Below are 10,853 nucleotides of genomic sequence, written 5' to 3'. Positions count from 1 at the left end.
GCAACAAGTTTATGGAAGACTGGGCGAATGGGTTTGCTTTAAGTGAAAAGGGCCAATTTAAGAGTTATTGCTGATGAAAGTTCCATTATCAACCCTTCATTTGGTTTTCATTAGCCTTCATTTGGAGAAAATGATAAACCATTAGACAGAAAGCAATTGCTGCTCGCAGTTATCTGACCACCATAGGAACAATCGAGTTAGCAGAACCTTTCCCCCAGCTACTCCTCTGCATTTAGCCATTATCCTCCATTAGGAGGGCCCAGGTAGCAGCCATTCGAACAGGCAATCGATTAGGAGATTTCAAGGAGCAACAACAAAGAAAAGTTTGTTGTGAAGAGCCACAAGCGTATTCATCTTTGAAAAGAGAGGGGGAAACACACACACACACACACACACACACACACACACACACACACTACATTACAACTCAATTTAGAACTTTTTCTTACCTTGTGATCTAAGGAGGGAAAATCAATTTTCATCTCAGAGCACCATTTTCCCCTATTAGATTTCTCTACAGTGGGCTTTCCAGAAATGATGCTTGATTATTTCTGAGTCACAACTACTTAAAATCCACATTTATGAACCATTTCCTAGTTAAAAGCTAAGGAAATTTCAGCAAGTTCTTTGTGCCCTTATGTTCTCTCTCTTTTAGGAGTTTAGATCTAATCAGCAGCTGTAGCAAAGCCTGTTATGATCTTCCCTCAACACTTCTATCAGGACCAAGAATCTGAACCTTCACCTAAAGTGTTTCATAAACTATCAGGAGTCCCTTTGTCTTTACTTTTTTTTTTTTTCCTCTTTCCTTTTCTCTCTCTCTTTCTTTCTTTTTGATTGCCAGCTGGTAGCTAATCCGAATACTGTTTTAGACATAAATGGTGTGCAGGAATCCTTCTCTGGTCAGCTGCAAATGCATCCCTCGGAAAACAAACAAGAAGCACTTACCAGTTAATTTTCTGAAAGCAGTGGCGCTATTGTGATGCCTGGGTGTGACCTCCCTGCTGCAGACTGAAACGCAGGGTGGTTTTCAGAACTGCTACGTTGGGTGTACTCTTTCCCTGCTTCCTCATTTGGCTTTTAGCTGGCTTTTTGGAATGACCCTGTGGAGGAGAATGATGCTGGGCTTCCTCTGAATGTGGTCCTTCCCTTCCTCCTCCACCCTCCATAAAAATGCACCCTGCTTTCCTGGAGGAAAGTAAGCAATGAGCATACTGCCCCAATTAATTCTTTTGCTCAGCCTCTGTGTGTGTGTGTGTGTGTGTGTGTGTGTATGTGTGTGTGTGTGACTGAGGTTTGTTTTTTTGAATGGAATCATCGCCATTGGCTGCAGTGCCGCGGGCTGAGGGATGAGGGGTGGGGGAAGCACCCAGGCCTCCTTTGTTTGGGTGGGCTGGAGCCTAGGAAAAGTCAAATTAAATCTCATTTCAACAATGGAATGAAAAGAACCTTGGAAATGTCAAAGGAGAGCTCTTCAAACGCCCTGGGTTTCAGTGTGTTTCTGAGAGGGAAGAGAATTGCAATCACAGTGTCAGTTGGGCGAGCATGTTAGTGTGTGTGTGTGTGTGTGTGTGTGTGTGTGTGTGTGTGTGAGAGAGAGTGAAATTTTTTTTTTTTTTTTTTTTAACTGAGGCAGGTTGAGAGACAGCTTGCCAGGCTCTGAGGAAATTAAAGGTTGGATTTTTATCTCTCATCTCCCTCGTGGGCCTGGCAGATATGGGCTCGTCTGTGTATCTGCAACAGGACTCATAATTCAGAAATTCTAGGGCGGGCTTTGGGGGGGCAGGGGGAGCAGGGGGGAGTGGCGGGGGGCGGGGGGGAGTGGTGAAGGTGAGCAGGGCTTGATGTGGTTAGCTCCCCTCTGCAGGGCTAACGTGATTATCTGGGGAAGGTCTAGCATCAGCTTGACCATGTGCTATTGGAAATCGAATGTTATTAGGTCCTGAAACATGGGTGGGCCGCCTAATTGAGCACGGCTTGAGGAGCACACGGCTCTGTGTCTGCCTGCTGTCGAGGCTGCGGGGGGCGCCGGGTGCCGCCCCGAGTATCGCCTCTTTGGCATAAGGATCTTTTTGAGCTGATTATTTCTGAAGACACGGCAGACCCAGAAGAAGCTCTGGAAACAGTCAGGAGTTACCCTTTGGGGGGGGGGGGGGGGGAATCTACATTTATGAGAGACATTTACATTAGAAAGGGCCTGTATCAGGAAGACAGCTACTACTACTGGAGATCATTTTTTTATCGGAGAGGCTTATCTGCCAGTCAGGACGACCTTTGTCTCCCTAACATTTCCTCTTCTCACCTTCCTGAGAATTACCTTCCCCTCCTCTAAATCCCAGACCTATCCCTTTCCTTAGCTCGGGATCCCATATAATCCTCAATCTTCTGGCCGCCATGTGAGGCTGATATCTTTGTGGGTCGCCTTAATGCACGTAATTAAAGTTGTTTTGTGTCCCCCTCCCGCCTTCCTGGCCATGTCTCTTTACACGGGGTCTTAGCCAAGAACAATGAAATGTGGAGGGAACATGCCCGTTCCTCCCCTCCAACACCAAGTCCAGGAAATGTGAAGCAGTATTCACTGTGCAGTGGGGAAGGGTGGAGGGGGAGCAGATCGAAATAACCCCAAACTCCAAATTTCCCCCTGCCTATAAGGATGCACTCCTTCACATTTCCCAACCCCTTGATTCCACAGAAATAACCACTATTAATAGTCCTGGCATATCTCTTTTCAGTATGACCCCAGCATAGATGTGCTGGTTGAAGGAGGAAGCAAATAGCAGAGCTCTTTGCTGCCAAGTCCTACCTAGCCACCAGCTCCTACCGCTCTGCATCAGCCATGTTAGTGTTTGCTACTAGTTAGTTACACTCTACCTTCTGCAAACACACAAAAGCACAGTTTCCCCCACAAAAGACATTTTTGAGAAGAATTTTAAGTTTTGGTTATTTACATGGCCTCCAGTTCCTTTTTTGGTGGTAGAGCGGCAAGCACTGAGGAGCAAAGGATAGAGGAAGATGAGAAATGGCATTTGGCAAACAGTGCCTAGGTGCTAAGCATAGTTGAAGCACAGTACACACCGAAACTCAAGGAAGTGTATACGTTTTTATGTTTTCGCTACCCCCTAAAACAATAGAGTTGAAACATGATTACTTACCTTTGAAATTGGTCCGAAAAACTCAGGAACAGTAAATAAAATGTCTCAGCTGCACATTTGCGGAGCTCCCCTAAGATGTGTGTATATATATTATTATTTGGTCCATTATGCAAAAATAGTTGAAGCTGAAGGGCCACCCTTTGTGCAGTGAGAGCCGTGGACATCAGCCAGGCTGTTGGGTGGTGCATTGGTTACGCTGGAGAGTCAGTTCATTGGCGATCTAGTAAGGTGGCCTCCACTGCACGTTGCAGAGTTGGAGTTCAGTCCCAGGCACTGACTCTACACACCACATTTATAGCACATAGACAAGCTATTAAGGAAACGAGATAACAAGAAGGGGTCCGTGGGATCTTGTGCTCTGTGTGGTGGGTGTGCCCTGAGGGGTCCAGGAAAGGAGATTACGCTGACATTTCCAATGCGATGTTATCTTGGACACAAAAAAAGGCAATAGACAGGGTCCCCTTAGGTAGAGATTGACCTTTGTAAGGTCTGGGACGAGACTTGACTATCACCATAACTCACTTTTAGTTAAAAATGATGTTCAACTTGGCTGGTGTGGTTCAGTGGTTGAGCTTCAATCTATGAACCAGGTATTCATGGTTTGGTTCCTGATCAGGGGTTTTGGGGTCCACAATCCCCAGCAGGGGGCATACAGGAGGCAGACAATCAATGATTCTTATCATTGATGTTTCTATCTCTCCCTCTCCCTTCCTCTCTGAAATTGGTAAAAACTTATTTTAAAAAAAGATATAGTATTTGTATTAAAATAACAACAATAATGATAACCCTATGTAATAAAGAGGTAATATGCAAATTGACCATCACAGCCTCACAAGATAGCTGCTTGCGACCAGGCCAGCCAGCGGGGAGGTTAGTGAGGGATGACCAAATGACTGAACAAGCAGGCAGGGAGGGGGGCAGTTAGGGGTGACCAGACAGGCAGGCAGGTGGGCAATTAGGAGCCAGTGGGTCCAGGATTGTGAGAGGGATGTTGGGGATCAGGCCTAAACCTGCAGTCAGACATTCCCCGTGGGTTCTGAATTGGAGGGAGTGCAGGCTGAGCTGAGTGGACACCCCCCCTCTCCCACACACACACACACACACACACACACAAATTTCATGCACCGGGCCACTAGTAATAATAATAATTGTGTTCAGATGCTTCTGTGTGGTTGGTTACTTTCAGTCTCTGTGTTTGTGTGGCCCACCATGCTGGCTTCCTCTGAACTTGTCGGACTTGGTATGTGGCCCCTTTTCGTCCCCACTGCCCCTTTTTGGTCATAAATCAATCCAAAGGATGCATTAACATTTGACCCTCTTGATTGGATAATGTGGTCACACAGTACTAGGAACGCTTATTCTTAGGAAGTTTCTCTTCCCCACCCCTTCATTAGTTGTTTATTGTTTCACCATTTCCCCAACCAGGCCCCCAATTTTTAAAAAATATATATATTTTATTGATTTTTTACAGAAAGGAAGAGAGAGGGGTAGAGAGTTAGAAACATTGATGAGAAGAAACATCGATCACCTGCCTCCTGCACACCCTCTAATGTGGATGTGCCCACAACCAAGGTACATGCCCTTGACCAGAATCGAACCTAGGACCCTTCAGTCCACAGGTGACCCTCTATCCACTGAGCCAAACCGGTTTTCGGCCTTTTTCCTACTTTGATTTGCTCTCCTCTCCCTTAGCTTCAGAATCAGAATTAGGTGTGTGTGTGTGTGTGTGTGTGTGTGTGTGTGTGTGTGTGCGTGCACGTGCTTCTGATTTATCTCTCTCACGTGAGCGTAGAAACTCAGCAATAAGGTCAGGGAATTCAGGTTGCATTCCTAGAAGTCTTAGTGTCATCATCTGTCTTGCTGAAATGGTGGACTGCTGGGATAGAGTAAGAACATAACCTTAGAGCGAAAAGTCAAACCTGTCTGTTGTCTTTTTGCATCTAAGATAACAGACCTTTGAAATGTCAGAGTAATCTCATTTTCCAGAATGTCCAGGGCACACCCACTGCAACAGAGCCTGAGATGACACAGAACCCCTCGTTGTTATCTTGTTCCCCAAATACCATCTTTCTGGGCTGTCAGCTATTAACTGTACTGTGCCCACCGATGTGAAATAAGTACGTGTCTCTTTGCTTTATGTTGCATCCAGTCCTAGAGATCCTACCCTTTGCTTTTTCCTGCCCCCTTAATCTATTGAGCAGAAGACAGAAGGAAACTAGGTAGACAGGGATGACAACGGGGGAGAGGAAACAGAACCCAGGAACCAACTGGGGAGAGTTACTAAGGCAACCCAGATGGTCAGAGAAAGAAGGGCACACAGGAGACATCAACTTTAAAATGCATGTATGTTGTTGCTAAGACAAGCAGCTTACAGAGATAACTAGTCACAAGGCAGTGAGGCGTATCACAAGAATGTTTCTAAGGCAAGATTCTTTGACAGAACCAATCAGGAGCTAGCAAGACATGATTCTGCCCGTAGACAAAACACACACACACACACACACACACACTCTCCCCCCCCCCCTCTCTCTCTCTCTCTGTCTCTTCCCTTCCCCCCCAATTCAGGCAGCAACAGAGAATGGACGCTCTGGACACCGGCCTGCTTCTGGAACCCCAGCTGCACCTTTTCCAGGACCAGCTTCTCTCAATAAACTTTGCTTCTGCCGTTTTTTTCTACAAATTCACTCATCAATTTTGCGAGGCAAAGAACTCAGACCTGAACCCCATATGTTGCTTTCACTACCACCCATGGATTTCATGTGACCCTCCTTAGGTCTCCTCTTTTTATTCTAGTGTATCAAATAAGCTGCAAAACCGACATTCTCTGGTGTGTTTTCTCAATCCCCTGAGAATTTGCCTCTGAGGTTTGCACGTGCCTTGCGTCAGCATATTTACTTCTGTTAATGGTCCTTTCTAATCTTTTTATTGTTGCTGTTTGTACAAAAGAGAGGGGAAAAAAACCCATCCTAGCACAGAACCACTGGAAGAGACAGAATACCTCCAAATGGGCCGATTTTAAAGGAAAAAGACAGACCTTCCTGCTTTCCATTTGTTTCCTCCTTTCAGGCCAGGAGGCGCCTGTCCCCTTGTGTGTACGTGCCTTTCTCAGGCCTGTTTCTTCACGGGAAGCAGGCATAGAGATTAGACTTCGGGGCCTTGATTGGGTGGGACAGGAACATTGAGGCCGGACGCAAGCAAAGCTTCTCTTAGGCCCTGAAACTGGACGCCCAAGCGGAGACTCGGTGGCCCTGGGAGGTCACGTGAAGGAGCCATGCCAACCTGGCCATAAAGGGCAGCATTCATGCCTTTTAAACCAGAGGCTTCTGAAAGGCCACCGAGGACAAAGCCCTTTCCACATTCTTGCCGTTAATTCTGCATGGCCCCTGCAGGAACCGAGCCTCGAGGATGCTAAGTAAATATGCTGGAGGATTTAGCTCTACATCTTTTTAATTAAGATACACAAAGCTCTAATTACCTGCAGAAATGTCGGGAACAGCTTCTATTGTTATCTCTAATTTGAATAAACCTTCCCTTTTAATATGCCAAATGCCAAATCAAATGAGGTCCAAATAGGAGGATTTAGCCTGGTTTTCTTCACGAAAACTCAGATGCTCAGGGCCCGGAAGCTTTTGGAAGGCAAAGAAAAACACTCACCTCTGGAAAGGTGCCTGTGGCGGCGGCTGCCGGGAGGGACGTGGGCAGAAGCCTCGAGCTCTGCTCTCTGGATCTTGGTGGCTAATAACTTCTCAGGGAAGACTGGTGGCAGCTACCCCGAGTCTTGGGAAAATTATTCCCTCTTTTTTTTTTTTTTTTTTGTAACCAAGGGAGGCCAAGAATCTCTTAATTTACTGCTCCAGCGAAAGAAACGCAGTTTGCCAGTGGTTAAATGAATCTGGTGTACATCACTTAGTCGCCAGGCATCTGGGTGACACCACCCTTGGCCTTGACTCAGGAGAAAGGATTGCTCTGGGAGTTCGGCCGCTCCCAACTATTTACTCTAATTATGCCACTTTTCTTGTTAAACTGCACATTATGGTTATGATGTCAGTGTATCTGGATCTTCCCAAAATGTCACATGTTGGGATAGGGAAAGGTTTGGAGAAGAAAGCGCATCTGCTTGACTCCTTTCTCTGGTTCAAGCACAGCTTGCATTTTTCATTAGGAAAGTGGTAGCCTGGGGCATCCTGCAGCTGCTGATGTGTTCTGTTTGTGCTGTGTGGTGTTTTTTAGTGTTTGAATTAATTTCCATCATTTAAAAATCAGGAGGTCCGGATTACCAGCTCCTGAAACACACACACACACACACAGCCAGAACTGGTGTCCCACAAGGATGCTGAGTACTGGCGGCTCCCAGTGTTGCTGCCTGACCACCTCTGGTGGGTGTCACCTCCAGTTCCTCACCTTTCTTCCCCCCCACCTTCCGCTCCCGTCACTCACCCATAACACCCATCTGGACCCTCCGGGATTCTGCACCTTCAACCCGTGTGTCCCTTTTTAATTATTTTTCCTGTTGAGTTTTTTCAATTTAGGAAAATTGAGCCCACAGAAAGCTAAGTCATCAAGCACTCATTTTTAATGCATAAGGAATTTTATGTTTGCTCATTTAAAAAATATGAATCCCCTAGTAAAATCTGGATGCATTATACAATACCAGGAAATTGACAAAACCAACTTAACCAGCTTAGCTGTGGAACAGCAGTGTGCCAATGCAGGTGCAATGGGCAGGGGTCTGCCCACTGCCGCAATAAAGGAGTGGGGAATTTAAAAGCAATAACAAAAAGCAGGGCCCTTCTGCCTCCATGTGTCAGCAATTCTAAACAAGGTCAGTGATGCAATTCTCCTCCCCTCGAAAAGCCTTCCGTTGGCCAGGTGGTTCGGTTGATTACAGCATTGTCCTCATCCACCAAGGTTGTGGCTTTGATCCATAGTCAAGGCACACAGAGTAATCAGCCAATGAATGCATAATTAATAAACTATATGAATATATTTAATGAATGAATATATTCATTTTAATGGTATTCATCTATTCAATGAATAAATATTGCTGTGCCTGGCCGGTGTCACTCAGTGGTTGAGTGTCGAACTATCCACCACGAGGTCAAGGTTTGACTCCCAGCCAGGGCATACGTTCTGGTGGTGGGTTTGATCCCCAGTGTGGGGCATGTAAGAGGCAACCGCCGATGGATGATTCTCTCATCATTGATGTTTCTCTCTCTCTCTCTCTCTCCCTCTCCCTGCCTCCCTGAAATCAATAAAAATATATTTAAAAAAATAATGAGATAAAAATGGTAATGATGCATTTTAATCACATAGTTATGTAAGTAAATTTTATTTTTAAAAGACAATGTGGATTACATAAGAGTTCATTCTTTATTCTTATTTTAATCTTTGTTACTTATTTTTTAATAAACAATGTGTTTTATAGGGAAGGTCACTGAAAAGAATACCATGTACAGAGTCGCCCCCATGCCACACATGGACTAAGTCCATCTTTAGAGATTAAGTTGGTAATAGTTCCAAGTTATTGGGGCAGTTTGTGTTGCCCTACACTTAAGTGATAGATTTGAAATACAAAATGATAGCACCATCATGGTAGGGATGAAGAAACAGAACTTGCCCTAGCCAGTTTTGCTCAGTGGTGAGAGTAGCATCCTATGGACTGAAGAGTTGAGGGTTCGATTCCAGTCAAGAGCATGTACTTTGGCTGCAGGCTCAATCCCTGGCCTGTGTGGGAGGCAACCAGTTGATATTTTTCTTTCTCTGTCTCTCCTTTTCTCTTTCATTCTCTCTCTCTCTCTCTCTCTTAAAAAAAAAAAAAAAAAAAAAAAAAAAAAAAAAAATCAATAGAAAAAATATCCTCGGGCCCTAACCGGTTTGGCTCAGTGGATAGAGCTTTGGTGTATGGACCAAAGGATCCTGGGTTTGATTCCGGCCAAGGGCATCTGGTTGCAAGCTCCTCCCCGGCCTCAGCCCTGGTTAGGGCTCATGCAGGATGCAATCAATCGATGTGTTTCTCTCACATCGATGTTTCTCTTCCACAGTTTCTAAAAAAATCAATGGAAAAATAAGTAAGTAAATAAAAATAAAGTAAATTTATCGGGTGAGGATTAACAAAACATACTCCCTCTCCCCCCCCCACAAAACAAACAAAAGAAACAGAACTTAAGGTCTTTCAGCCTCTTTAGACTTAAAATGTAAAATGATGAAACCCAGAGAGAACTGCAAGGTGCACTGTCTTTGGTTTGGCAAATGTACATTTAGTCCACAACTTTCCAAAAACGGAATTTGGATAATATTTTTTAAAACAAAACTTCATTTAAAAATCGTTTTACAATGAAAGACTAATTCAAGAAGTAAAAGCACTGTAGCAACGATGTTTTTTTCAGAAATATATTTTATCAATTTTTACAGAGAGGAAGGGAGGGGGATAGAGAGCCAGAAACTTCGATGAGAGAGAAACATCGATCATCGGCCTCCTGCTCACGCCCCTCTGGGGATGGGCCTGCAACCAAGGTACGTGCCCTTGACCGGAATCGAACCTGGGACCCTTCAGTCTGCAGGCCAACACTCTATCCACTGAGCCAAACCGGTTAGGGCAGCAACAATGTGTTTTAATAGTTGCCTAAAAATTGTAAACTCTGCAGACATATCAGTTTTATGAAAATCTAGTTATTGATTGCTGATGTAGAAGGAGAAAGGATCTTTTCCCGCTGTCCATCTACTAAGCGGGGGCGTGGGGTGAGGGGTACCAAAAATGCAGATGAACAAGAGAGTAGCATACAAATTTATTCAAAGCACATTTAGCATGCACAGGAGCCTTCCTCAGGAAATGAAGACCTGAGGAAACAGTTCAAGCCGAGTGGCGCTGTGCTGGGTTTGATGGTGCGTGGCAAGTGGTGAAAAACTGTGATAAGGACAAACAAGGGGTTGAGCTCAGGATAGCAAATTGGGGAAAACAGGAAGGCCTGTTTGTTCAAATGCCTCTCGGTATCTTGGAGATAAAGACGATCCTTCCCTCGGCTCAGGTAGGGCGCCTCCACATGACAGTGAGGCTTCTGCTTTGGGAGAAGGGGGCAGGTTCCGCCTGCACTTGCTGCTTCTCGGAGTCCTTCGGCTCAAAGTACTCAGCATGCCCAGGGGCCATCTTTTGGGGTAGTAGTATATTTGCATAAAGTACCACATCAGACTGCAACCAAGGGGTCTACAGTCAAATTGTTCGATATAAAAAATTGTTGAGAAAATAGTTGTTCATGTTCCTCTTTCTGTGCTACATTATTTATTTACTTATTTTTAAAAATATATATTTTATTGATTTTTTTTACAAAGAGGAAGAGAGAGGAATAGAGAGTTAGAAACATCAATTCAGCTGCCACCTGCACACTCCCTACTGGGGATATGCCCACAACCAAGGTAAATGCCCTTGACCGGAATTGAATGAACCTGGGACCCTTCAGTCTGCAGGCTGACGCTCTATCCACTGAGCCAAAAACAGTGAGGGCTGTGCTACATTATTTAGTTATTTTTTCATTTTGTTTCCTGGTGTAATTATATAGACAAAGGCTCAGTCAATTAAAAAAAAAAATCTCACCAACTGCATTTCTTTCTGTTTCATTTCATGATGGCACTGAAAGTAATTGGATCACATTGAGGAGGGGAGATACTAAAAGTTGATCTGTTCCAGATGTCAATATACAGGTGTGCCTC

At 44.8% G+C, this 10,853-nt stretch overlaps 1 protein-coding gene across 3 annotated transcripts in view; it reads right to left on the bottom strand.

The window, feature by feature from the left end:
• Positions 1 to 7,060, bottom strand: part of CMKLR2 (chemerin chemokine-like receptor 2) — a 46,602-nt gene extending 39,542 nt beyond the window's left edge. The window contains exon 1 of one of the 3 annotated variants that reach the window (XM_045575468.1): positions 6,804 to 7,060. The gene's annotated coding sequence lies outside the window, so the exon portion shown is untranslated. Of the gene's footprint in view, positions 1 to 449; positions 882 to 945; positions 1,213 to 6,803 lie in introns of those variants that run through there. The other 2 variants (XM_036422101.2, XM_045575469.1) reach the window with 2 other exon arrangements.
• Positions 7,061 to 10,853: the final 3,793 nt, after the last annotated feature.

The sequence above is a fragment of the Pipistrellus kuhlii genome, unplaced genomic scaffold, assembly GCF_014108245.1.
Source record: "Pipistrellus kuhlii isolate mPipKuh1 unplaced genomic scaffold, mPipKuh1.p scaffold_m20_p_7, whole genome shotgun sequence".
Taxonomy (NCBI): Eukaryota; Metazoa; Chordata; class Mammalia; order Chiroptera; family Vespertilionidae; genus Pipistrellus; species Pipistrellus kuhlii.
This window is presented reverse-complemented; position numbering and strand designations above follow the sequence as displayed.